Source organism: Cylas formicarius, unplaced genomic scaffold (genome assembly GCF_029955315.1).
Source record: "Cylas formicarius isolate icCylForm1 unplaced genomic scaffold, icCylForm1.1 PGA_scaffold_26__1_contigs__length_5699629, whole genome shotgun sequence".
Taxonomy (NCBI): Eukaryota; Metazoa; Arthropoda; class Insecta; order Coleoptera; family Brentidae; genus Cylas; species Cylas formicarius.
The window spans coordinates 3,237,510-3,262,682 of NW_026844301.1; positions in this window are offsets into that span (position 1 = coordinate 3,237,510).

Genomic DNA, 25,173 nt, shown 5'->3' on the forward strand with positions numbered 1-25,173 from the left:
GCATGGCACATCACCAGAAATAGTTCGACTTTCAATCAGATTTAGCCTTGGTCTGTCGGTTAAGACTTCTGACTAGAAATCAGATTCTCCATGGCAGCGTAGGTTCGAAACCTATATGCTGCAAACGGCCATTGTTTTGCTTGAAATATATATTTTTTAATTAACAGCTCAGCCCACAAATTTTTCTCAGATATGGGGATTGAGTACATAAATTTATAAAAATATAATGGCCTTATATTTCAACGCGAGGCACATCACCAGAAATAGTTCGACTTTCATACAGATTTAGCCTTCGTCTGTCGGTTAAGGCGTCTGACTAGAAATCAGATTCTCCATGGCAGCGTAGGTTCGAAACCTATATGCTGCAAACGGCCATTGTTTTGCTTGAAATATATATTTTTTAATTAAGAGCTCAGCCCAGAAATTTTTCTCAGATATGGGGATTGACTACATAAATTTATAAAAATGTAATGGCCTTATATCTCAACACAAGGCACATCACCAGAAATAGTTCGACTTTCATACAGGTTTAGCCTTGGTCTGTCGGTTAAGGCGTCTGACTAGAAATCAGATTCTCCATGGCAGCGTATGTTCGAAACCTACCTGCTGCAAACGGCCATTGTTTTGCTTGAAATACATATTTTTTAATTAACAGCCCAGCCCAGAAATTTTTCTCAAATATTGAGATTGAGTACATAAATTTATAAAAATATAATGGACTTATATTTCAACGCATGGCACATCACCAGAAAAAGTTCGACTTTCAAACAGATTAAGCCTTGGTCTGTTGGTTAAGGCGTCTGACTAGAAATCAGATTCTCTATGGCAGCGTAATTCCAAAACCTTCCTACTGCGAACGGCCATTGTTTTGCTTGAAATATATATTTTTTAATTAACAGCTCAGCCCAGAAATTTTTCTCAAATATGGGGATTCAATACATAAATTTATAAAAATATAATGGCCTTATATTTCAACACATGGCACATCACCAGAAATAGTTCGACTTTCAATCAGATTTAGCCTTGGTCTGTCGGTTAAGGCTTCTTACAAGAAATCAGATTCTCCATGGCAGCATAGGTTCGAAACCTATATGCTGAAAACGGCCATTGTTTTGCTTGAAATATATATTTTTTAATTAACAGCTCAGCCCAGAAATTCTTCTCAGATATGGGGATTGACTACATAAATTTATAAAAATATAATGGACTTATATTTCAACGCATGGCACATAATCAGAAATAGTTCGACTTTCAAACAGATTTAACCTTAGTCTGTCGGTTAAGGCGTCTGACTAGAAATCAGATTCTCCATGGCAGCGTAGGTTCGATACCTACCTACTGCGAACGGCCATTGTTTTGCTTGAAATATATATTTTTTAATTAACAGCTCAGCCCAGAAATTTTTCTCAAATATAAGGATTGAGTACATAACTTTATAAAAATATAATGGACTTATATTTCAACGCATGGCACATCACCAGAAATAGTTCGACATTCAAACAGATTTAGCCTTGTGTGTCGGTTAAGGCTTCTGACTAGAAATCAGATTCTCCATGGCAGCGTATGTTCGAAACCTACCTGCTGCAAACGGCCATTGTTTTGCTTGAAATACATATTTTTTAATTAACAGCCCAGCCCAGAAATTTTTCTCAAATATTGAGATTGAGTACATAAATTTATAAAAATATAATGGACTTATATTTCAACGCATGGCACATCACCAGAAAAAGTTCGACTTTCAAACAGATTAAGCCTTGGTCTGTTGGTTAAGGCGTCTGACTAGAAATCAGATTCTCTATGGCAGCGTAATTCCAAAACCTTCCTACTGCGAACGGCCATTGTTTTGCTTGAAATATATATTTTTTAATTAACAGCTCAGCCCAGAAATTTTTCTCAAATATGGGGATTCAATACATAAATTTATAAAAATATAATGGCCTTATATTTCAACACATGGCACATCACCAGAAATAGTTCGACTTTCAATCAGATTTAGCCTTGGTCTGTCGGTTAAGGCTTCTTACAAGAAATCAGATTCTCCATGGCAGCGTAGGTTCGAAACCTACCTACTGCAAACCGAAATTATTTTGCTTGAAATCTTTATTTTTCAATTTACAGCTCAGCCCAGAAATTTTTCTCAGATATGGGGACTGAGTACATAAATTTATAAAAATATAATGGCCTTATATTTCAACGCATGGCACATCACCAGAAATAGTTCCACTTTCAAACAGATTTAGCCTTGGTCTGTCGGTTAAGGGGTCTGACTAGAAATCAGATTCTCCATGGCAGCGTTAGTTCGAAACCTACCTACTGCAAACGACCATTTGTTTTGCTTGGAATATAATTTTTGTAATTAGCAGCTCAGTCCAGAAAATTTTGTCAATTATGGGGATTGAGTGCATACATTCAAAACAATATAATGCCCTTATATTTCAAATGGCACATCACCAGAAATAGTTCGACTTTCAAACAGATTTAGCCTTGGTCTGTCGGTTAAGGCGTCTGACTAGAAATCAGATTCTCCATGGCAGCGTAGGTTCGAAACCTACCTACTGCCAACGACCATTTGTTTTGCTTGAAATATAATTTTTGTAATTAGCAGCTCAGTCCAGAAAATTTTGTCAATTATAGGGATTGAATGCATACATTTAAAACAATATAATGCCCTTATATTTCAAATGGCACATCACCAGAAATAGTTCTACTTTCACACAGATTTAGCCCTGGTCTGTCGGTTGAGGCGTCTGAATTGAAATCAGATTCTACATGGCAGCGTAGATTCGAAACCTACCTACTGCAAACGACCATTTATTTTGCTAGAAATATATATTTTTTAATTAACAGCTCAGCCCAGAAATTTTTCTCAAATATGGGGAATGAGTACATAAATTTATAAAAATATAATTATCTTATATTGCAACGCATGGCATATCACCAGAACTAGTTCGACTTTCAAACAGATTTAGCCCTGGTCTGTCGGTTAAGGCGTCTGACTAGAAATCAGATTCTCCATGGCAACGTAGGTTCGAAACATACCTGCTGCAAACGACGATTGTTTTGCTTGAAATATAATTTTTGTAATTAGCAGCTCAGCCAAGAAAATTTTGTCAATTATGGGGATTGAGTGCATAAATTTATAACAATATAAGCCCCTTATATTTCAAATGGCACATCACCAGAAATAGTTCGAATTTAAAACAGATTTAGCCCTGGTCTCTCGGTCAAAGCGTCTGACTAGAAATCAGATTCTCCATGGCATCGTAATTTTGAAACCTACCTACTGCAAACGGCCATTATTTTGCTTAAAATATATATTTTTTAATTAACAGCTCAGCCCAGAAATTTTTCTCAAATTTGGGGATTGATTAAGTAAATTTATAAAAATATATTGGCCTTATATTACAATGCATGGCATATCAGCAGAAATAGTTCGACTTTCAAACAGATTTAGGCTTGGTCTGTCGGTTAAGGCGTCTGACTAGAAATCAGATTCTCTATCAGCATAGGTTTGCTACTGCAAACGACCATTGTTTTGCTTTAAATATAATTTTCGTAAATAGCAGCTTATCCCAGAAAATTTTGTCAAATATGGGGATTAAGTTCATAAATTTAAAACAATATAATGCCCTTATATTTCAAATGCACATCACCGGAAATAGTTCTACTTTCAAACAGATTTAGCCCTGGTCTGTCGGTTAAGGCGTCTGACTAGAAATCAGATTCTCTATGGCAGCGTAGGTTCGAAACCTACTTGCTGCAAACGACCATTGTTTTGCTTGAAACATAATTTTTGTAATTAGCAGCTCAGCCAAGAAAATGTTGTCAATTATGGGGATTGAGTGCATAAATTTTTAACAATGTATTGCCCTTATATTTCAAATGGCACATCACCAGAAATAGTTCGACTTTCAAACAGATTTAGTATTGGTCTGTCGGTTAAGGCGTCTGACTAGAAATCAGATTCTCCATGGCAGCGTAGGTTCGAAACCTACCTGCTGCAAACGACCATTGTTTTGCTTGAAATATAATTTTTGTAATTAGCAGCTCAGCCAAGAATATTTTGTCAATTATGGGGATTGAGTGCATAAATTTATAACAATATGATGTCCTTATAATTCAAATGGCACATCACCAGAAACAGTTCAACTTTCAAACAGATTTAGCCTTGGTCTGTCGGATAAGGCGTCTGACTAGAAATCAGATTCTCCATGGCAGCGTAGGTTCGAAACCTACCTGCTGCAAACGACCATTGTTTTGCTTGAAATATAATTTTTGTAATTAGCAGCTCAGCCAAGAACATTTTGTCAATTATGGGGATTGAGTGCATAAATTTATAACAATATGATGTCCTTATAATTCAAATGGCACATCACCAGAAACAGTTCAACTTTCAAACAGATTTAGCCTTGGTCTGTCGGATAAGGCGTCTGACTAGAAATCAGATTCTCTATGGCAGCGTAGGTTCGAAACCTACCTACTGCAAACGAACATTTGTTTTGCTTGAAATATAATTTTTGTAATTAGCAGCTCAGTCCAGAAAATTTTGTCAAATATGGGGATTGAGTGCATACATTTAAAACAATATAATGCCCTTATATTTCAAATGGCACATCACCAGAAATAGTTCAACTTTCAAACAGATTTATGCTTGGTCTGTCGGTTAAGGCGTCTGTCTAGAAATCAGATTCTTCATAGCAGCGTAGGTTCGAAACTTACCTACTGCAAACGGCCATTGTTTTGCTTGAAACATATATTTTTTAATTAACAGCTCAGCCCAGAAATTTTTCTCAAATATGGGTATTGAGTAGATAAATTTATAAAAAATATAATGGACTTATATTTCTACGAATGGCACATCACCAGAAATAGTTCGACTTTCAAACAGATTTAGCCTTGGTCTGTCGGTTAAGGCGTCTGGCTAGAAATCAGATTCTCCATGGCAGCGTAGGTTCGAAACCTACCTACTGCAAACGGAAATTGTTTTGCTTGAAATGTGTATTTTTTAATTAACAGCACAACCCAGAAATTTTTCTCAAATATATGGATTGAGTGCATAAATGTATAAAAATATAATTTAATTATATTTCAAACGCATAGCACACCACAAGAAATAGTTCGACTTTCAAACAGATTTAGCCTTGGTCTGTCGGTTAATGCGTCTGACTAGAAATCAGATGCTCTATATCAGCGTAGTTTCAAAACCTACCTACTGCAATCTAGCATTGGTTTGCTTAAACATATATTTTTTTTAATAGCTAACATAACATCAGAAAATGCAAATTTGCGAATTGAGTGCATAAAATTCTGAAAATGTAATGTCCGTATAATTCAAACGCATGGCACACCACCAGAAATAGTTCGAATTTCAAACAGATTTAGCCTTGGTCTGTCGGTTAAGGCGTCTGACTAGAAATCCGATTCTCTTTGGCAGCGTAGGCCCGAAACCTACCTACTGCAAACGACCATTGTTTTGCTTGAAATATAAATTTTTTAATTAACAGCTCAGCTCAGAAATTTTTCTCAAATATGGGGTTGAGTGCATAAATTTATAAAAATATAATGGCCTTATATACCAGAAAAAGTTCGACTTTCAAACAGATTTAGCCTTGTTCTGTCGGTTAAGGCGTCTGACTAGAAATCAGATTCTCCATGGCAGCGTAGGTTCGAAACCTACCTACTGCAAACGAACATTTGTTTTGCTTGAAATATAATTTTTGTAAATAGCAGCTCAGTCCAGAAAATTTTGTCAATTATGGGGATTGAGTGCATACATTTAAAACAATATAATGCCCTTATATTTCAAATGGCACATCACCAGAAAGAGTTCTACTTTCAAACAGATTTAGCCCTGCTCTGTCAGTCTAGGCGTCTGACTGGAAATCAGATTCTCCATGGCAGCGTAGGTTCGAAACCTACCTACTGCAAACGACCATTGTTTTGCTTGAAATATAAATTTTTTAATTAACAGCTCAGCTCAGAAATTTTTCTCAAATATGGGGTTGAGTGCATAAATTTATAAAAATATAATGGCCTTATATACCAGATAAAGTTCGACTTTCAAACAGATTTAGCCTTGTTCTGTCGGTTAAGGCGTCTGACTAGAAATCAGATTCTCTATGGCAGCGTAGGTTCGAAATCTACCTACTGCAAACGGAAATTGTTTTGCTTGAAATATATATTTTTTAATTAGCAGGTCAGCCCAGAAATTTTTCTCAAATATGGGGTTGAGTGCATAAATTTATAAAAATATAATGGCCTTATATACCAGATAAAGTTCGACTTTCAAACAGATTTAGCCTTGTTCTGTCGGTTAAGGCGTCTGACTAGAAATCAGATTCTCTATGGCAGCGTAGGTTCGAAATCTACCTACTGCAAACGGAAATTGTTTTGCTTGAAATATATATTTTTTAATTAACAGGTCAGCCCAGAAATTTTTCTCAAATATGGGGATTGACTACATAAATTTAAAAAAAAAATGTCCTTATATTTCAACGCATGGCACGTCACCCGAAATAGTTCGACTTTCAAACAGATTTAGCTTTGGTCTGTCGGTTAAGGCGGCTGACTTGAAATCAGATTCACTATGGCAGCGTAGGTTCGAAACTTACCTACTGCAAACGACGATTGTTTTGCTTGAAATATAATTTTTGTAAGTAGCAGCTTAGCCCAGAAAATTTTGTCAATTATGGGGATTGAGTGCATAAATTTATAACAATGTAATGCCCTTATATTTCAAATGGCACATCGCCAGAGATATTTCTACTTTCAAACAGATTTAGCCTTGGTCTGTCGGTTAAGGCGTCTGACTAGAAATCAGATTCTCCATGGCAGCGTGGGTTCGACACCTACCTACTGCAAACGGAAATTGTTTTGCTTGAAATATGTATTTTTTAATTAACAGCACAACCCAGAAATTTTTCTCAAATATGGGGATTGAGTGCATAAATTTATAAAAATATAATGGCCTTATATAGCAGAAATAGTTCGACTTTCATACATATTTAGCCTTGGTCTGTCAGTTAAGGCGTCTGACTAGAAATCAGATTCTCTATTGCAGCCTAAGTTCGAAACCTACCTACTGCAAACGGCCATTGTTTTGCTTGAAATATATATTTTTTAATTAACAGGTCAGCCCAGAAATTTTTCTCAAATATGGGGATTGATAACATAAATTTTAAAAAATATAATGTCCTTATATTTCAACGCATGGCACATCACCCGAAATAGTTCGACTTTCAAACAGATTTAGCCTTGGTCTGTCGGTTAAGGCAGCTGACTTGAAATCGGATTCCCCATGGCAGCGTAGGTTCGAAACCTGCCAACTGCGAACGACCATTTGTTTTGCTTGAAATATAATTTTTGTAATTAACAGCTCAGTCCAGAAAATTTTGTCAAATATGGGGATTGAGTGCTTACATTTAAAACAATATAATGCCCTTATATTTCAAATGGCACATCACCAGAAAGAGTTCTACTTTCGAACATATATAGCCCTGGTCTGTCGGTCAAGGCATCTGACTAGAAATCAGATTCTCCATGGCAGCGTAGGATCGAAACTTACCTACTGCAAACGGAAATTGTTTTGCTTGAAATATGTATTTTTTAATTAACAGCACAACCCAGAAATGTTTCTCAAATATGGGGATTGGGTGCATAAATGTATAAAAATATAATTTGCTTATATTTCAAACGCATAGCACACCACCAGAAGTAGTTCGACTTTCAAACAGATTTAGCCTTGGTCTGTCGGCTAATGCATCTGACTAGAAATCAAATGCTCTATATCAGCGTAGGTTCAAAACCTACCTACTGCAATCTAGCATTGGTTTGCTTAAACATATTTTTTTTCTAATAGCTAACATAATATCAGAAAATGCAAATTTGCGAATTGAGTGCATAAAATTCTCAAAATGTAATGTCCGTATAATTCAAACGCATGGCACACAACCAGAAATAGTTCGACTTTCAAACAGATTTAGCCTTGGTCTGTCGGTTAAGGCGGCTGACTTGAAATCAGATTCCCTATGGCAGCGTAGGTTCGAAACCTACGTACTGCAAAAGACGATTGTTTTGCTTGAAATATAATTTCTGTTAGTAGCAGCTTAGCCCAGAAAATTTTGTCAATTATGGGGATTGAGTGCATAAATTTATAACAATATAATGCCCTTATATTTCAATTGGCACATCGCCAGAGATATTTCTATTTTCAAACAGATTTAGCCCTGGACTGCCAGTTAAGGCGTCTGACTGGAAATCAGATTCTCTATGGCAGCGAAGGTTCGAAACCTACGTACTGCAAACGGAAATTGTTTTGCTTGAAATATATATTTTTTAATTAACATTTCAGCCCAGAAATTTTCCTAAAATATGGGGATTGGGTACATAAATTTATAAAAATATAATGGCCTTATATTTCAATGCATGGCACATCACCAGAAATAGTTCGACTTTCAAACAGATTTAGCCTTGGTCGGTCAGTTAAGGCGTCTGAAATTAGATTCTCTATCAGCATAGGTTCGGAATATACTTACTGCAAACGACCATGGATTTGCTTGAAATATAGTTTTCGTAAATAGCAGCTTATCCCAGAAAATTTTGTCAATTCTGGGGATTGAGTTCATAAATTCAAAACAATATAATGCCCTTATATTTCAAATAGCACATCACCAGAAATAGTTCTACTTTCAAACAGATTTAGCCCTGCTCTGTCGGTCTAGGCGTCTGACTGGAAATCAGATTCTCCATGGCAGCGTAGGTTCGAAACCTGCCAACTGCGAACGACCATTTGTTTTGCTTGAAATATAATTTTTGTAATTAACAGCTCAGTCCAGAAAATTTTGTCAAATATGGGGATTGAGTGCATACATTTAAAACAATATAATGCCCTTATATTTCAAATGGCACATCACCAGAAAGAGTTCTACTTTCAAACATATTTAGCCCTGGTCTGTCGGTCAAGGCATCTGACTAGAAATCAGATTCTCTATGGCAGCGTAGGTTCGAAACCTACCTACTGCAAACGGAAATTGTTTTGCTTGAAATATGTATTTTTTAATTAACAGCACAACCCAGAAATTTTTCTCAAATATGGGGATTGAGTGCATAAACTAATAAAAATATAATGGCCTTATATACCCGAAATAGTTCGACTTTCAAACAGATTTAGCCTTGGTCTGTCAGTTAAGGCATCTGACTAGAAATCAGATTCTCTATTGCAGCCTAAGTTCGAAACCTACCTACTGCAAACCACGATTGTTTTGCTTGAAATATATATGTTTTAATTAACAGCTCAGCCCAGAAATTTTTCTCAAATATGGGGATTGAGTACATAAATTTATAAAAATATAATGGACTTATATTTCAACGCATGGCACTTCACCAGAAATAGTTCTACTTTCAAACAGATTTAGAACTGGTCTGTCGGTTAAGGCGTCTGTCTAGAAATCAGATGCTCTATATCAGCGTAGGTTCGAAACCTACCTAGTGCAAACTAGCATTGTTTTGCTTAAACATATATTTTTTATTAATAACTAACATATTATCAGAAAATGCAAATTTGCCAACTGAGTGCATAAAATTCTGAAAATGTAATGTCCGTATAATTCAATCGCAGGGCACACCACCAGAAATAGTTCTACTTTCATACAGATTTAGCCTTGGTCTGTCGGTAAAGGCGTCTGACTAGAAATCAGATTCTCCATGGCAGCGTAGGTTCGAAGCCAACCTACTGCAAACGGCCATTGTTTTGCCTGAAATATATATTTTTTAATTAACAGCTCAGCCCAGAAATTTTTCTCAAATATGGGGATTGAGTACATAAATTTATAAAAACATAATGGACCTATATTTCAAAGCATGGGACATCACCAGAAATAGTTCGACTTTCAAACAGATTTAGCCTTGGTCTGTCGGTTAAGGCGTCTGACTAGAAATCAGATTCTCCATGGCAGCGTAGATTCGAAACCTACCTACAGGAAACGAAAATTTGTTTTGCTTGAAATATAATTTCTGTAATTAGCAGCTCAGTCCAGAAAATTTTGTCAATTATGGGGATTGACTACATAAATTTAAAAAAATATAATGGCCTTATATTTCAACGCATGGCACATCTCCAGAAATAGTTCGACTTACAAACAGATTTAGGCTTGGTCTGTCGGTTAAGGCGTCTGACTAGAAATCAGATTCTCTATCAGCATAGGTTCGAAACCTACCTACTGCAAACGACCATTGTTTTGTTTGAAATATAATTTTCGTAAATAGCAGCTTATCCCCGAAAATTTTGTCAATTATGGGGATTGAGTTCATAAATTTAAAACAATATAATGCATTTATATTTCAAATAGCACATCAACAGAAATAGTTCTACTTCCAAACAGATTTAGCCCTGGTCTGTCGGTCAAGGCGTCTGACTAGAAATCAGATTCTCCATGGCAGCGTAGGTGCGAAACCTACCTACTGCAAACGACCATTTGTTTTGCTTGAAATATAATTTTTGTAATTAGCAGCTGAGTCCAGAAAATTTTGTCAATTATGGGGATTGAGTGCATACATTTTAAACAATATAATGCCCTTATATTCCAAGTTTCACATCGCCAGAAATAGTTCTACTTTCATAGAGATTTAGCCTTGGTCTGTCGGTTAAGGCGTCTGACTAGAAATCAGATTCTCCATGGCAGCGTAGGTTCCAAGCCTACCTACTGCAAACGGCCATTGTTTTGCTTGAAATATATATTTTTTAATTAACAGCTCAGCCCAGAAATTTTTCTCAAATATGGGGATTGAGTACATAAATTTAAAAAAATATAATGGCCTTATATTTCAACGCATGGCACATCACCAGAAATAGTTCGACTTTAAAACAGATTTAGCCTTGGTCTGTCGGTTTAGGCGTCTGACTAGAAATCAGATTCTCTATCAGCATAGGTTCGAAACCTACCTACTGCAAATGACCATTGTTTTGCTTGAAATATAATTTTCGTAAATAGCAGCTTATCCCAGAAAATTTTGCCAATTATGGGGATTGAGTTCATAAATTTAAAACAATATAATACAATATTTCAAATAGCACATCACCAGAAATAGTTCTACTTTCCAAAAAATTTCTGGGCTAAGCTGTTAACTAAAAATTATATATTTCAAGCAAAACAATGGCCGTTTGCAGTAGGTAGGTTTCGAACCTACGCTGCCATAGAGAATCTGATTTCTAGTCAGACGCCTTAACCGACAGACCAGGGCTAAATCTGTTTGAAAGTCGAACTATTTCTGGTGATGTGCCATTTGAAATATAAGGGCATTAAATTGTTATAAATTTATGCACTCAATCCCCATAATTGACCACATTTTTTGGGCTGAGCTGCTAATTACAAAAATTATATTTCAAGCAAAACAAATTTTCGTTTGCAGTGGGTAGGTTTCGCACCTACGCTGCCTTGGACCAGGGCTAAATCTGTTTGAAAGTCGAACTATTTCTGGTGATGTGCCATGCGTTGAAATATAAGGCCATTATATTTTCTTAAATTTATGTAGTCAATCCCCATATCTGAGAAAAATTTCTGGGCTGAGCTGATAATTAAAAATTATATATTTCAAGCAAAACAATGAAAGTTTGCAGTAGGTAGGTTTCGAACCTACGCTGTCATAGAGAATCTGATTTCTAGACAGACGCCTTAACCGACAGACCAAGGCTAAATCTGTTTGAAAGTCGAACTATTTCTTGTGATGTGCCATTTGAAATATAAGGGCATTAAATTGTTATAAATTTATGCACTCAATCCCCATAATTGACCACATTTTTTGGGCTGAGCTGCTAATTACAAAAATTATATTTCAAGCAAAACAAATTTTCGTTTGCAGTGGGTAGGTTTCGCACCTACGCTGCCTTGGAGAATCTTATTTCTAGTCAGACACCTTGACCGACAGACTAGGGATAAATCTGTTTGAAAGTCGAACTATTTCTGGTGATGTGCCATGCGTTGAAATATAACGCCATTATATTTTCTTAAATTTATGTAGTCAATCCCCATATTTGAAAAAAATTACTGGGCTGAGTTGTTAATTAAAAATTATATATTTCAAGCAAAACAATGGCCGTTTGTAGTAGGTAGGTTTCGAACCTACGCTGCCATAGAGAATCTGATTTCTAGTCAGACGCCTTAACCGACAGACCAGGGCTAAATCTGTTTGAAAGTAGAACTATTGCCCGTGATGTGCCATGTGAAATATAAGGGCATTATATAGTTTTAAATTTATGAACTCAATCCCCATAATTGACAACATTTTCTGGAATAAGCTGCTATTTACGAAAATTATATTTCAAGCAAAACAATGGTCGTTTGCAGTAGCGAACCTATGCTGATAGAGAATCTGATTTCTAGTCAGACGCTTTAACCGACAGATCAAGGCTAAATCTGTTTGAAAGTCGAACTATTTCTGATGATGTGCCATGCGTTGAAATATAAGGGCATTATATTTTCTTAAATTTATGTACTCAATCGCCATATTTAAGAAAAATTTCTGGGCTGAGCTGTTAATTAAAAATTATATATTTCAAGCAAAACCATGACCATTTGCAGTAGGTAGCTTTCGAACCTACGCTGCCATAGAGAATCTGATTTCAAGTCAGACGCCTTAACCGACAGACCAAGGCTAAATCTGTTTGAAAGTCGAACTATTTCAGGTGATGTGCCATGCGTTGAAATATAAGTAAATTATATTTTTTTAAATTTATGTACTCAATCTCCATATTTGAGAAAAATTTCTGGGCTGAGCTGTTAAGTAAATATTATATATTTCAAGCAAAACAATGGCCGTTTGCAGTAGGTAGGTTTCGAACCTACGCTGCCATAGAGAATCTGATTTCTAATCAGACGCCTTAACCGACAGACCAGGGCTAAATCTGTTTGAAAGTCGAACTATTTCTGGTGATGTGCCATGCGTTGAAATATAAGGCCATTATATTTTCTTAAATTTATGTAGTCAATCCCCATATTTGAGAAAAATTTCTGGGCTGAGCTGATAATTAAAAATTATATATTTCAAGCAAAACAATAAAAGTTTGCAGTAGGTAGGTTTCGAACCTACGCTGTCATAGAGAATCTGATTTCTAGACAGACGCCTTAACCGACAGACCAAGGCTAAATCTGTTTGAAATTCGAACTATTTCTGGTGATGTGCCATTTGAATTATAAGGACATTATATTGTTATAAATTTATGCACTCAATCCCTATAATTGACAAAATTTTCTTGGCTGAGCTGCTAATTACAAAAATTATATTTCAAGCAAAACAATGGTCGTTTGCAGCAGGTAGGTTTCGAACCTACGCTGCCATAGAGAATCTGATTTCTAGTCAGACGGATTAACCGACAGACCAGGGCTAAATCTGTTTGAAAGTCGAACTATTTCTGGTGATGTGCCATGCGTTGAAATATAAGGCCATTATATTTTCTTAAATTTATGTAGTCAATCCCCATATTTGAGAAAAATTTCTGGGCTGAGCTGATAATTAAAAATTATATATTTCAAGCAAAACAATGAAAGTTTGCAGTATGTAGGTTTCGAACCTACGCTGTCATAGAGAATCTGATTTCTAGACAGACGCCTTAACCGACAGACCAAGGCTAAATCTGTTTGAAAGTCGAACTATTTCTGGTGATGTGCCATTTGAAATATAAGGGCATTAAATTGTTATAAATTTATGCACTCAATCCCCATAATTGACCACATTTTTTGGGCTGAGCTGCTAATTACAAAAATTATATTTCAAGCAAAACAAATTTTCGTTTGCAGTGGGTAGGTTTCGCACCTACGCTGCCTTGGAGAATCTGATTTCTAGTCAGACACCTTGACCGACAGACTAGGGATAAATCTGTTTGAAAGTCGAACTATTTCTGGTGATGTGCCATGCGTTGAAATATAACGCCATTATATTTTCTTAAATTTATGTAGTCAATCCCCATATTTGGGAAAAATTTCTGGGCTGAGTTGTTAATTAAAAATTATATATTTCAAGCAAAACAATGGCCGTTTGCAGTAGGTAGGTTTCGAACCTACGCTGCCATAGAGAATCTGATTTCTAGTCAGACGCCTTATCCGACAGACCAATTCTAAATCTGTTTGAAAGTTGAACTGTTTCTGGTGATGTGCCATTTGAATTATAAGGACATCATATTGTTATAAATTTATGCACTCAATCCCCATAATTGACAAAATATTCTTGGCTGAGCTGCTAATTACAAAAATTATATTTCAAGCAAAACAATGGTCGTTTGCAGCAGGTAGGTTTCGAACCTACGCTGCCATAGAGAATCTGATTTCTAGTCAGACGCCTTAACCGACAGACCAAGGCTAAATCTGTTTGAAAGTCGAACTATTTCTGGTGATGTGCCATTTGAAATATAAGGGCATTAAATTGTTATAAATTTATGCACTCAATCCCCATAATTGACCACATTTTTTGGGCTGAGCTGCTAATTACAAAAATTATATTTCAAGCAAAACAAATTTTCGTTTGCAGTGGGTAGGTTTCGCACCTACGCTGCCTTGGAGAATCTAATTTCTAGTCAGACACCTTGACCGACAGACTAGGGATAAATCTGTTTGAAAGTCGAACTATTTCTGGTGATGTGCCATGCGTTGAAATATAAGGCCATTATATTTTCTTAAATTTATGTAGTCAATCCCCATATTTGAGAAAAATTTCTGGGCTGAGCTGATAATTAAAAATTATATATTTCAAGCAAAACAATGAAAGTTTGCAGTAGGTAGGTTTCGAACCTACGCTGTCATAGAGAATCTGATTTCTAGACAGACGCCTTAACCGACAGACCAAGGCTAAATCTGTTTGAAAGTCGAACTATTTCTGGTGATGTGCCATTTGAAATGTAAGGGCATTAAATTGTTATAAATTTATGCACTCAATCCCCATAATTGACCACATTTTTTGGGCTGAGCTGCTAATTACAAAAATTATATTTCAAGCAAAACAAATTTTCGTTTGCAGTGGGTAGGTTTCGCACCTACGCTGCCTTGGAGAATCTGATTTCTAGTCAGACACCTTGACCGACAGACTAGGGATAAATCTGTTTGAAAGTCGAACTATTTCTGGTGATGTGCCATGCGTTGAAATATAGGGCCATTATATTTTCTTAAATTTATGTAGTCAATCCCCATATTTGAGAAAAATTTCTGGGCTGAGCTGATAATTAAAAATTATATATTTCAAGCAAAACAATGAAAGTTTGCAGTAGGTAGGTTTCGAACCTACGCTGTCATAGAGAATCTGATTTCTAGACAGACGCCTTAACCGACAGACCAAGGCTAAATCTGTTTGAAAGTCGAACTATTTCTGGTAATGTGCCATTTGAAATATAAGGGCATTAAATTGTTATAAATTTATGCACTCAATCCCCATAATTGACCACATTTTTTGGGCTGAGCTGCTAATTACAAAAATTATATTTCAAGCAAAACAAATTTTCGTTTGCAGTGGGTAGGTTTCGCACCTATGCTGCCTTGGAGAATCTGATTTCTAGTCAGACACCTTGACCGACAGACTAGGGATAAATCTGTTTGAAAGTCGAACTATTTCTGGTGATGTGCCATGCGTTGAAATATAACGCCATTATATTTTCTTAAATTTATGTAGTCAATCCCCATATTTGAGAAAAATTTCTGGGCTGAGTTGTTAATTAAAAATTATATATTTCAAGCAAAACAATGGCCGTTTGGAGTAGGTAGGTTTCGAACTTACGCTGCCATAGAGAATCTGATTTCTAGTCAGACGCCTTAACCGAGAGACCAAGGCTAAATCTGTTTGAAATTCGAACTATTTCTGGTGATGTGCCATGCGTTGAAATATAAGGCCATTATATTTTTTTAAATCTATGTAGTAAATCCCCATATTTGGTAAAAATTTCTGGGCTGAGCTGTTAATTAAAAATTATATATTTCAAGCAAAACATTGGCCGTTTGCAGGAGGTAGGTTTCGAACCTACGCTGCCATAGAGAATCTGATTTCAAGTCAGATGCCTTAACCGACAGACCAGGGCTAAATCTGTTTGAAAGTAGAACTATTACCGGTGATGTGATATTTGAAATATAAGGGCATTATATTGTTTTAAATTTACGAACTCAATCCCCATAATTGACAAAATTTTCTGGGATAAGCTGCTATTTACGAAAATTATATTTGAAGCACAATAATGGTCGTTTGCAGTAGGGAACCTATGCTGATAGAGAATCTGATTTCTAGTCAGACGCCTTAACCGACAGAGCAAGGCTAAATCTGTTTGAAAGTCGAACTATTTCTGGTGATGTGCATGCGTTGAAATATAACGCCATTATATTTTCTTAAATTTATGTAATCAATCCCCATATTTGAGAAAAATTTCTGGGCTGAGCTGTTAATTAAAAATTATATATTTCAAGCAAAACAATGGCCATTTGCAGTAGGTAGGTTTCGAGCCTACGCTGCCATAGAGAATCTGATTTCAAGTCAGACGCCTTAACCGACAGACCAAGGCTAAATCTGTTTGAAAGTTGAACTGTTTCTGGTGATGTGCCATTTGAATTATAAGGACATCATATTGTTATAAATTTATGCACTCAATCCCCATAATTGACAAAATATTCTTGGCTGAGCTGCTAATTACAAAAATTATATGTCAAGCAAAGCAAATTTTCGTTTGCAGTATTTAGGTTTCGTATCTACGCTGCCACGAAGAATCTGATTTCTAGTCAGACACCTTAACCGACAGACCAAGGCTAAATCTGTTTGAAATTCGAACTATTTCTGGTGATGTGCCATGCGTTGAAATATAAGGCCATTATATTTTTTTAAATCTATGTAGTAAATCCCCATATTTGGGAAAAATTTCTGGGCTGAGCTGTTAATTAAAAATTATATATTTCAAGCAAAACATTGGCCGTTTGCAGTAGGTAGGTTTCGAACCTACGCTGCCATAGAGAATCTGATTTCAAGTCAGACGCCTTAACCGACAGACCAAGGCTAAATCTGTTTGAAAGTTGAACTGTTTCTGGTGATGTGCCATTTGAATTATAAGGACATCATATTGTTATAAATTTATGCACTCAATCCCCATAATTGACAAAATATTCTTGGCTGAGCTGCTAATTACAAAAATTATATGTCAAGCAAAGCAAATTTTCGTTTGCAGTATTTAGGTTTCGTATCTACGCTGCCACGAAGAATCTGATTTCTAGTCAGACACCTTAACCGACAGACCAAGGCTAAATCTGTTTGAAATTCGAACTATTTCTGGTGATGTGCCATGCGTTGAAATATAAGGCCATTATATTTTTTTAAATCTATGTAGTAAATCCCCATATTTGGGAAAAATTTCTGGGCTGAGCTGTTAATTAAAAATTATATATTTCAAGCAAAACATTGGCCGTTTGCAGTAGGTAGGTTTCGAACCTACGCTGCCATAGAGAATCTGATTTCAAGTCAGATGCCTTAACCGACAGACCAAGGCTAAATCTGTTTGAAAGTCGAACTATTTCTGGTGATGTGCCATTTGAAATATAAGGGCATTATATTGTTTCAAATGTATGCACTCAATCCCCATAATTGACAAAATTTTCTGGACTGAGCAGCTAATTACAAAAACTATATTTCAAGCAAAACAAATGATCGTTTGTAGTAGGTAGGTTTCGCACCTTCGCTGCCATGGAGAATCTGATTTCTAGTCAGACGCCTTGACCGACAGACTAGGGATAAATCTGTTTGAAAATCGAACTATTTCTGGTGATGTGCCATTTGAAATACAAGGGCATTATGTTGTTATAAATTTATGCACTCAATCCCCATAATTGACAAAATTTTCTTGGCTGAGCTGCTAATTACAAAAATTATATTTCAAGCAAAACAAATTTTCGTTTGCAGTAGGTAGGTTTCGTATCTACGCTGCCACGGAGAATCTGATTTCTAGTCAGACCAAGGCTAAATCTGTTTGAAAGTCGAACTATTTCTGGTGATGTGCCTGTTCAGGCGAAAGACTAAATATTAATTCCAAGCTTTGACGCAACCCGGCAACACCGCACTAGGACAAGGATGAAAAAACAGGTTCCGACGGGATTCACGCGTGGAACGGGTGTGGGTCGAGACGCTCCGCGAATGCCTCCTAATTTCAATTAATTTTGATATGCAATACAAATGTTTGTTTGTTTCTTTCTGTTTGGCTTGTAGAGTACCGTATATTTATTAAAGTAGTGAAAAACAAAGTTAAGTGGTTATTACTCCGCTGAATCTATCGGGAATCCAAAAGATTCCTAAGTGGTCCTTCGAACTCTGAAAACAGCGTTAGCCCGACCATATTTTTGGTCCCATCGAGCCGGATAAACCGTTCAAGTGCTAGCAGAGACAATTTAGTGCAAGTCAGGGTAACAACAACCAAGAAGCAAGCAGCAGCAATTTCAGTGTGGCAAAACCGGTAGCAACAAAGCAAGAAATCAAATCAAGTGAGTCCGTTCCATTTTTCAATTCTATCCTAGTTGTTTTTATTTCTCCCAAAGTCTAGCTATTTCTATTCTAAAGTCGATTCAATTTCGAGCAAGCATGTTGACCGAATTAACAGTGTTAAACAAGAAACGGGGGCAAATAAAGTCAAGCTTCACAAAAGCTGCAAATTATTACAATTCTCTAGATCTAGAAAACATTGACAAAAAGACCTATTTTGAATCAAAAGCTCGATTAGACAGAATTCTTCCTCTATTAGACAATTTCAATGACATTCAAGCAGAGATCGAGTTACATTCCGATAAGACTGATTTAGATGACGATGAACGGGATAATTTCGAAACAATTTACTACAATTTAATAGCAAAATTTGAGTTAGTATTACAAAATTTCTCTGAAGCAAATCTATCCAAATGCGACAGTGACAGGAAATCTGTGCTTTCCAATGCAAGTTCTAGTAATACTTCAAGTGACGATCAAAATACAATTCAAGTTCAATTACCACCTCTTAAATTAATTACTTTCAATGGCCAATACGAACAGTGGGTGGAGTTCAGAGACATTTTTGAAGCTCTAATCGATACCAATCCTTCTTTATCAAACATTCAAAAAATGTACTATTTACGATCATCGCTGGATAAACAAGCTTTAGAAATTATACAAAAAATACCGATTTCTGCAGCTAATTATCAAGTGGCTTGGAACCGATTACAAGAAAGGTTCGAAGATAGTCGTTTAATAACTCATTTTCACATACGAGCAATTTTAGATTTTCCACGTATTACAAAGGAATCTCCGAAAGAACTAAGAAACCTATTTGACGCAATTTCAAACAATTTAGAAGCCCTCAAGGCTCTGGGTGAACCAACTGATCATTGGGATACTCCATTAATTCCAATCATAACTGATAAATTCGATTCAAAAACACAGCGCGATTGGGAATCCTATAGTGCAAAAAACAAGAATATTTCAAAAATAAGCGATTTACATAATTTTCTAAAAAGTCGTTGCGAATTTCTAGAAAAATTCGAGATAAACAAGCCAGAAAAAACAAAATTCGACTTTAAACAAAAAACAAGTTCCAATGTTTACGCAAGCTCAAGCAAGCCAATTTGTTTCTATTGTAAAAAAGATCATCAAATTTATTATTGCGAGTCATTTTTAAAGCTTACACCCAAGACACGATTAACGGAAGTACAAAATCGCAACTTACGTACTAATTGTTTAAGACCATCACATCAAGTTCAGGATTGTTTACTTTCGAAATGTCGTAAATGCGGACGACCACATAATTCGTTACTTCATTACAATAAAGATCAAGGGTCCGAAAACACACCACCATTAAAAAACGCAAACAATAAAAGCGATTCAGCAGAAACGCATCACAAAAAAGATTCTCAAAGCGCCGCCGCAACGTCCACCGAGACCCAAGTCCTAGCCGGCTGCGGAACCGTTGCCAATTTTACTAGTCAGATCCTTCTATCAACCGCAGTAGTTTTAGTTACAGATTCAAGCGGCAACAAAGTCAAAAGTCGGGCTCTTTTGGACAGCGGTTCAATGACTAACTTTATAACCGAGCGATTGTTTACGAAATTTAATTTAAAACCTAAACAAGTTAATTGTTCAATCAAAGGCGTCGGTCAATCTATATCTAATGCAAACCAAATAGTTCATTTACGATTAAGTTCGCGAGATAATTTATTCAAAACAATAGCACCTTGCTTAGTTTTAAAACAAATAACAGACAGTTTACCCATTACTCCCTTCGAGAGAAAAGAAATAAACATACCCGCCAACTTACAATTGGCTGATCCTAATTTTAACCAGTGCAGTCCGATAGACATTTTACTAGGGTCTAGCGTGTTTTGGCAACTTTTACGCGTCGGACAAATTCAATTACAAAATACAAACTTAACCCTTCAAAGTAGCAAGCTTCGTTGGATTATTGCGGGTCATTTAAGAAACGCAAATCATTCACATTTAAAGTCGATAAGCTGTTTTACTCAAAATTCACCTCTAGACGATCAATTATTAAAATTCTGGCAAGTTGAAGAAATCGATCACTCAAATAATCAATTAGAATGTAGCGTTCTAAAAATAGGCGAAAACGAAGCTAACAAAACCCTAGGTATAGTTTGGAATGCAAGTTCAGACAAAATCCAGTATTCTAATGTTAATCCTAAAACCAACAAGGCAACTATCTCGAAAATATCAATTTTATCAATAATTTCACAAATATTTGATCCTTTGGGATTACTAGGACCAGTAATTATCACGGCAAAACTATTAATTCAAAATCTTTGGCAAGCAAAGATTTCATGGGACGAGCCTTTACCGAAAAATCTAGAAATCATTTGGCAAGAATTTTAAACAGATTTACAATTTCTAGTAAACATTACTATCCCTAGACAAGTTACAGCGTCCGACTATGTGCAAATCGAACTACACGGCTTCGGAGACGCAAGCGAAAAAGCTTACGGAGCTTGTGTTTACGTACGTTGTAAAACCAAAGACGGACAATTTCATTCACAATTATTCGCCGCGAAATCGAGGGTAGCTCCACTAAAGCAGCTAACTTTACCCAGACTAGAACTTTATAGCTCATTATTACTAGCAAAATTAATGCACAAAATACGCAAATCAATTAATATCGATTTCAAAACATATTTCTGGTCAGACTCCACAATAGCTTTATCTTGGATTAAAGCGTCACCTAAACGGTGGAAAACATTCGTTGCAAACCGCGTAAGTGAAATTCAGCGTTTGTCAAACCCAGCTGATTGGAATCACGTGTCTTCAAGTGACAACCCGGCCGATTTACTTTCGCGCGGTATGTCAATGCGAGACTTACAAAATTCATCGATATGGTGTACAGGACCGTACTGGCTCAATCGTCAGGAATTAGAACTTTGCGACTTCGATTCAGAATTAAATCAAGTAGAAATTCCAGAACAACGCGTTAATGTAAATTTAACTATTTTTAGAAACAGCGAATTATTCAATAAATTTTCAAATTTACGTAAATTACAACGAGTTTTTGCATACATTTTACGCTTCATTTCGAATTGTCGTTCAAATGACAGAAAAACTAATACTCTACGCACGGAAGAATTAGAAAACCCATTACAATTTTTAATTCGACTAGCACAACAAGAATCATTTCAACACGATTACGACAATTTATTAAAAAATAAGCTAGTTCACAAACGAAGTAATTTGTTATCACTAAATCCATTTATTGATAAAAACAAACTAATCCGTGTAGGAGGTAGGTTAGAAAATAGTGACCAAGATTACAATAAAAAACACCCAATAATTTTACCAGCAAAACATGCGTTAACAAACTTAATCTTGAAAAACGAACATATCCGATTATTACATTGTGGACCTACTATGCTACTTTCTTCGATAAGAGAACGTTATTGGCCCATTGCGGGACGTAATTTAACAAGAAAAATAACGCGAAATTGCACCACTTGTTTTCGAGTGAATCCAAATTCCTGTGAATATTTAATGGGTAACTTACCTGAGTATTGAGTTAATCAATATTTACCATTCTATAACACCGGAATCGATTACGCCGGACCTTTCCTGTTAAAGGATCGAAAAACAAGAAACCCAAAATTAACCAAGGCATACATTTGTCTTTTTATTTGTTTATCATGTAAGGCTATTCATTTGGAACTAGTTTCTGAACTCACCACCGACTGTTTCTTGGCTACATTAGAACGATTTATTGGTAGACGCGGCAAACCTTTGAACATTTATTCAGATAATGGTAAGAAATTTGTAGGCGCTTGTAACGAACTTAAAAAGTTTCAATCTTTCTTACGAGACAAATCGGAGAAAATTTATAATTCCCTAGCTCAAGACAATATAACCTGGCATTTTATACCTGCTCGATCTCCTAGCTTTGGCGGGATTTGGGAATCAGGAATTAAAAGAGCAAAATTTCACATTAAACGCGTAATAGGAGACGCACATTTAAATTTCGAGGACTTTAGCACTATTCTTGTTCAAATTGAGTCGGTTTTGAATTCACGACCTTTGTGTCCTTTAACATCCAACCCCGATGACCTAAATCCTCTCACTCCGGCTCACTTTTTGATAGGAAAAAGTTTAACTGCTATACCGGAACCAATTTACACACAAGTACCAGAGAATCGATTAAAACGATTCGAAAGACTTCAACAAATTTTGCAACATTTCTGGACGCATTGGCACTTAGAATATTTGAACGAGTTACAAGTAACATCCAAATGGCGACAAAATTCGCAAAGGTTGTTACGACCAAACATGGTTAATGTTCCTCCATTAAAGTGGCATATTGGAAAGATAACGGAACTACATCCAGGTCAGGACGGAATTGTTCGAGTAGTGAGTGTGAAAGTGAACAATTCAATCGTGAAAAGAGTAGTGTCAAAGATCTGCACTTTCCCATTCGAAAATTCGGACGATGAAAATTAAGTAAAATATTTCTAGTGTTCAGTTTTGAAAGTGTTTTGACCAACACGTTCCAAGGCGGGCGGCATGTTCAGGCGAAAGACTAAATATTAATTCCAAGCTTTGACGCAACCCGGCAACACCGCACTAGGACAAGGATGAAAAAGACAGGTTCCGATGGGATTCACGCGTGGAACGGGTGTGGGTCGAGACGCTCCGCGAATGCCTCCTAATTTCAATTAATTTTGATATGCAATACAAATGTTTGTTTCTTTCTGTTTGGCTTGTAGAGTACCGTATATTTATTAAAGTAGTGAAAAACAAAGTTAAGTGGTTATTACTCCGCTGAATCTATCGGGAATCCAAAAGATTCCTAAGTGGTCCTTCGAACTCTGAAAACAGCGTTAGCCCGATCAGTGCCATTTGAAATATAAGGGCATTATATTGTTTCAAATGTATGCACTCAATCCCCATAATTGACAAAATTTTCTGGACTGAGCAGCTAATTACAAAAACTATATTTCAAGCAAAACAAATGATCGTTTGCAGTAGGTAGGTTTCGCACCTACGCTGCCATAGAGAATCTGATTTCTAGTCAGACGCCTTGACCGACAGCCCAGGGCTAAATCTGTTTGAAAGTCGAACTATTTCTGGTGATGTGCCATGCATTGAAATATAAGGCCATTATATTTTTTTAAATTCATGTAGTCAATCCCCATATTTGAGAAAAATTTCTTGGCTGAGCTGTTAATTAAAAAATATATATTTCAAGCAAAACAATGGCCGTTTGCAGTAGGTAGGTTTCGCACCTACGCTGCCATAGAGAATCTGATTTCTAGTCAGACGCCTTAACCGACAGACCAAGGCTAAATCTGTTTGAAAGTTGAACTATTTCTGGTGATGTGCCATTTGAATTATAAGGACATCATATTGTTATAAATTTATGCACTCAATCCCCATAATTGACAAAGTATTCTTGGCTGAGCTGCTAATTACCATGCCATGCGTTGAAATATAAGGCCATTATATTTTTTTAAATTTATGTAGTAAATCCCCATATTTGGGAAAAATTTCTGGGCTGACCTGTTATTTAAGAATTATATATTTCAAGCAAAACAATGGCCGTATGCAGTAGGTAGGTTTCGAACCTACGCTGCCATAAAGAATCTGATTTCTAGACAGACGCCTTAACCGACAGACCAAGGCTAAATCTGTTTGAAAATAGAACTATTTCTGGTGATGTGCCATTTGAAATATAAGGGCATTATATTGTTTCATATGTATGCACTCAATCCCCATAATTGACAAAATTTTCTGGAATGAGCAGCTAATTACAAAAACTATATTTCAAGCAAAACAAATGATCGTTTGCAGTAGGTAGGTTTCGCACCTACGCTGCCATAGAGAATCTGATTTCTAGTCAGACGCCTTGACCGACAGACCAGGGCTAAATCTGTTTGAAAGTCGAACTATTTCTGGTGATGTGCCATGTATTGAAATATAAGGCCATTATATTTTTTTAAATTCATGTAGTCAATCCCCATATTTGAGAAAAATTTCTTGGCTGAGCTGTTAATTAAAAAATATATATTTCAAGCAAAACAATGGCCGTTTGCAGTAGGTAGGTTTCGAACCTACGCTGCTATAGAGAATCTGATTTCAAGTCAGACGACTTAACCGACAGACCAAGGTTAAATCTGTTTGAAAGTCGAACTATTTCTGGTGATATGCCATGCATTGAAATATAAGGCCATTATATTTTTTTAAATTCATGTAGTCAATCCCCATATTTGAGAAAAATTTCTTGGCTGAGCTGTTAATTAAAAAATATATATTTCAAGCAAAACAATGGCCGTTTGCAGTAGGTAGGTTTCGCACCTACGCTGCCATAGAGAATCTGATTTCTAGTCAGACGCCTTGACCGACAGACCAGGGCTAAATCTGTTTGAAAGTCGAACTATTTCTGGTGATGTGCCATGTATTGAAATATAAGGCCATTATATTTTTTTAAATTCATGTAGTCAATCCCCATATTTGAGAAAAATTTCTTGGCTGAGCTGTTAATTAAAAAATATATATTTCAAGCAAAACAATGGCCGTTTGCAGTAGGTAGGTTTCGCACCTACGCTGCCATAGAGAATCTGATTTCTAGTCAGACGCCTTGACCGACAGACCAGGGCTAAATCTGTTTGAAAGTCGAACTATTTCTGGTGATGTGATATGCATTGAAATATAAGGCCATTATATTTT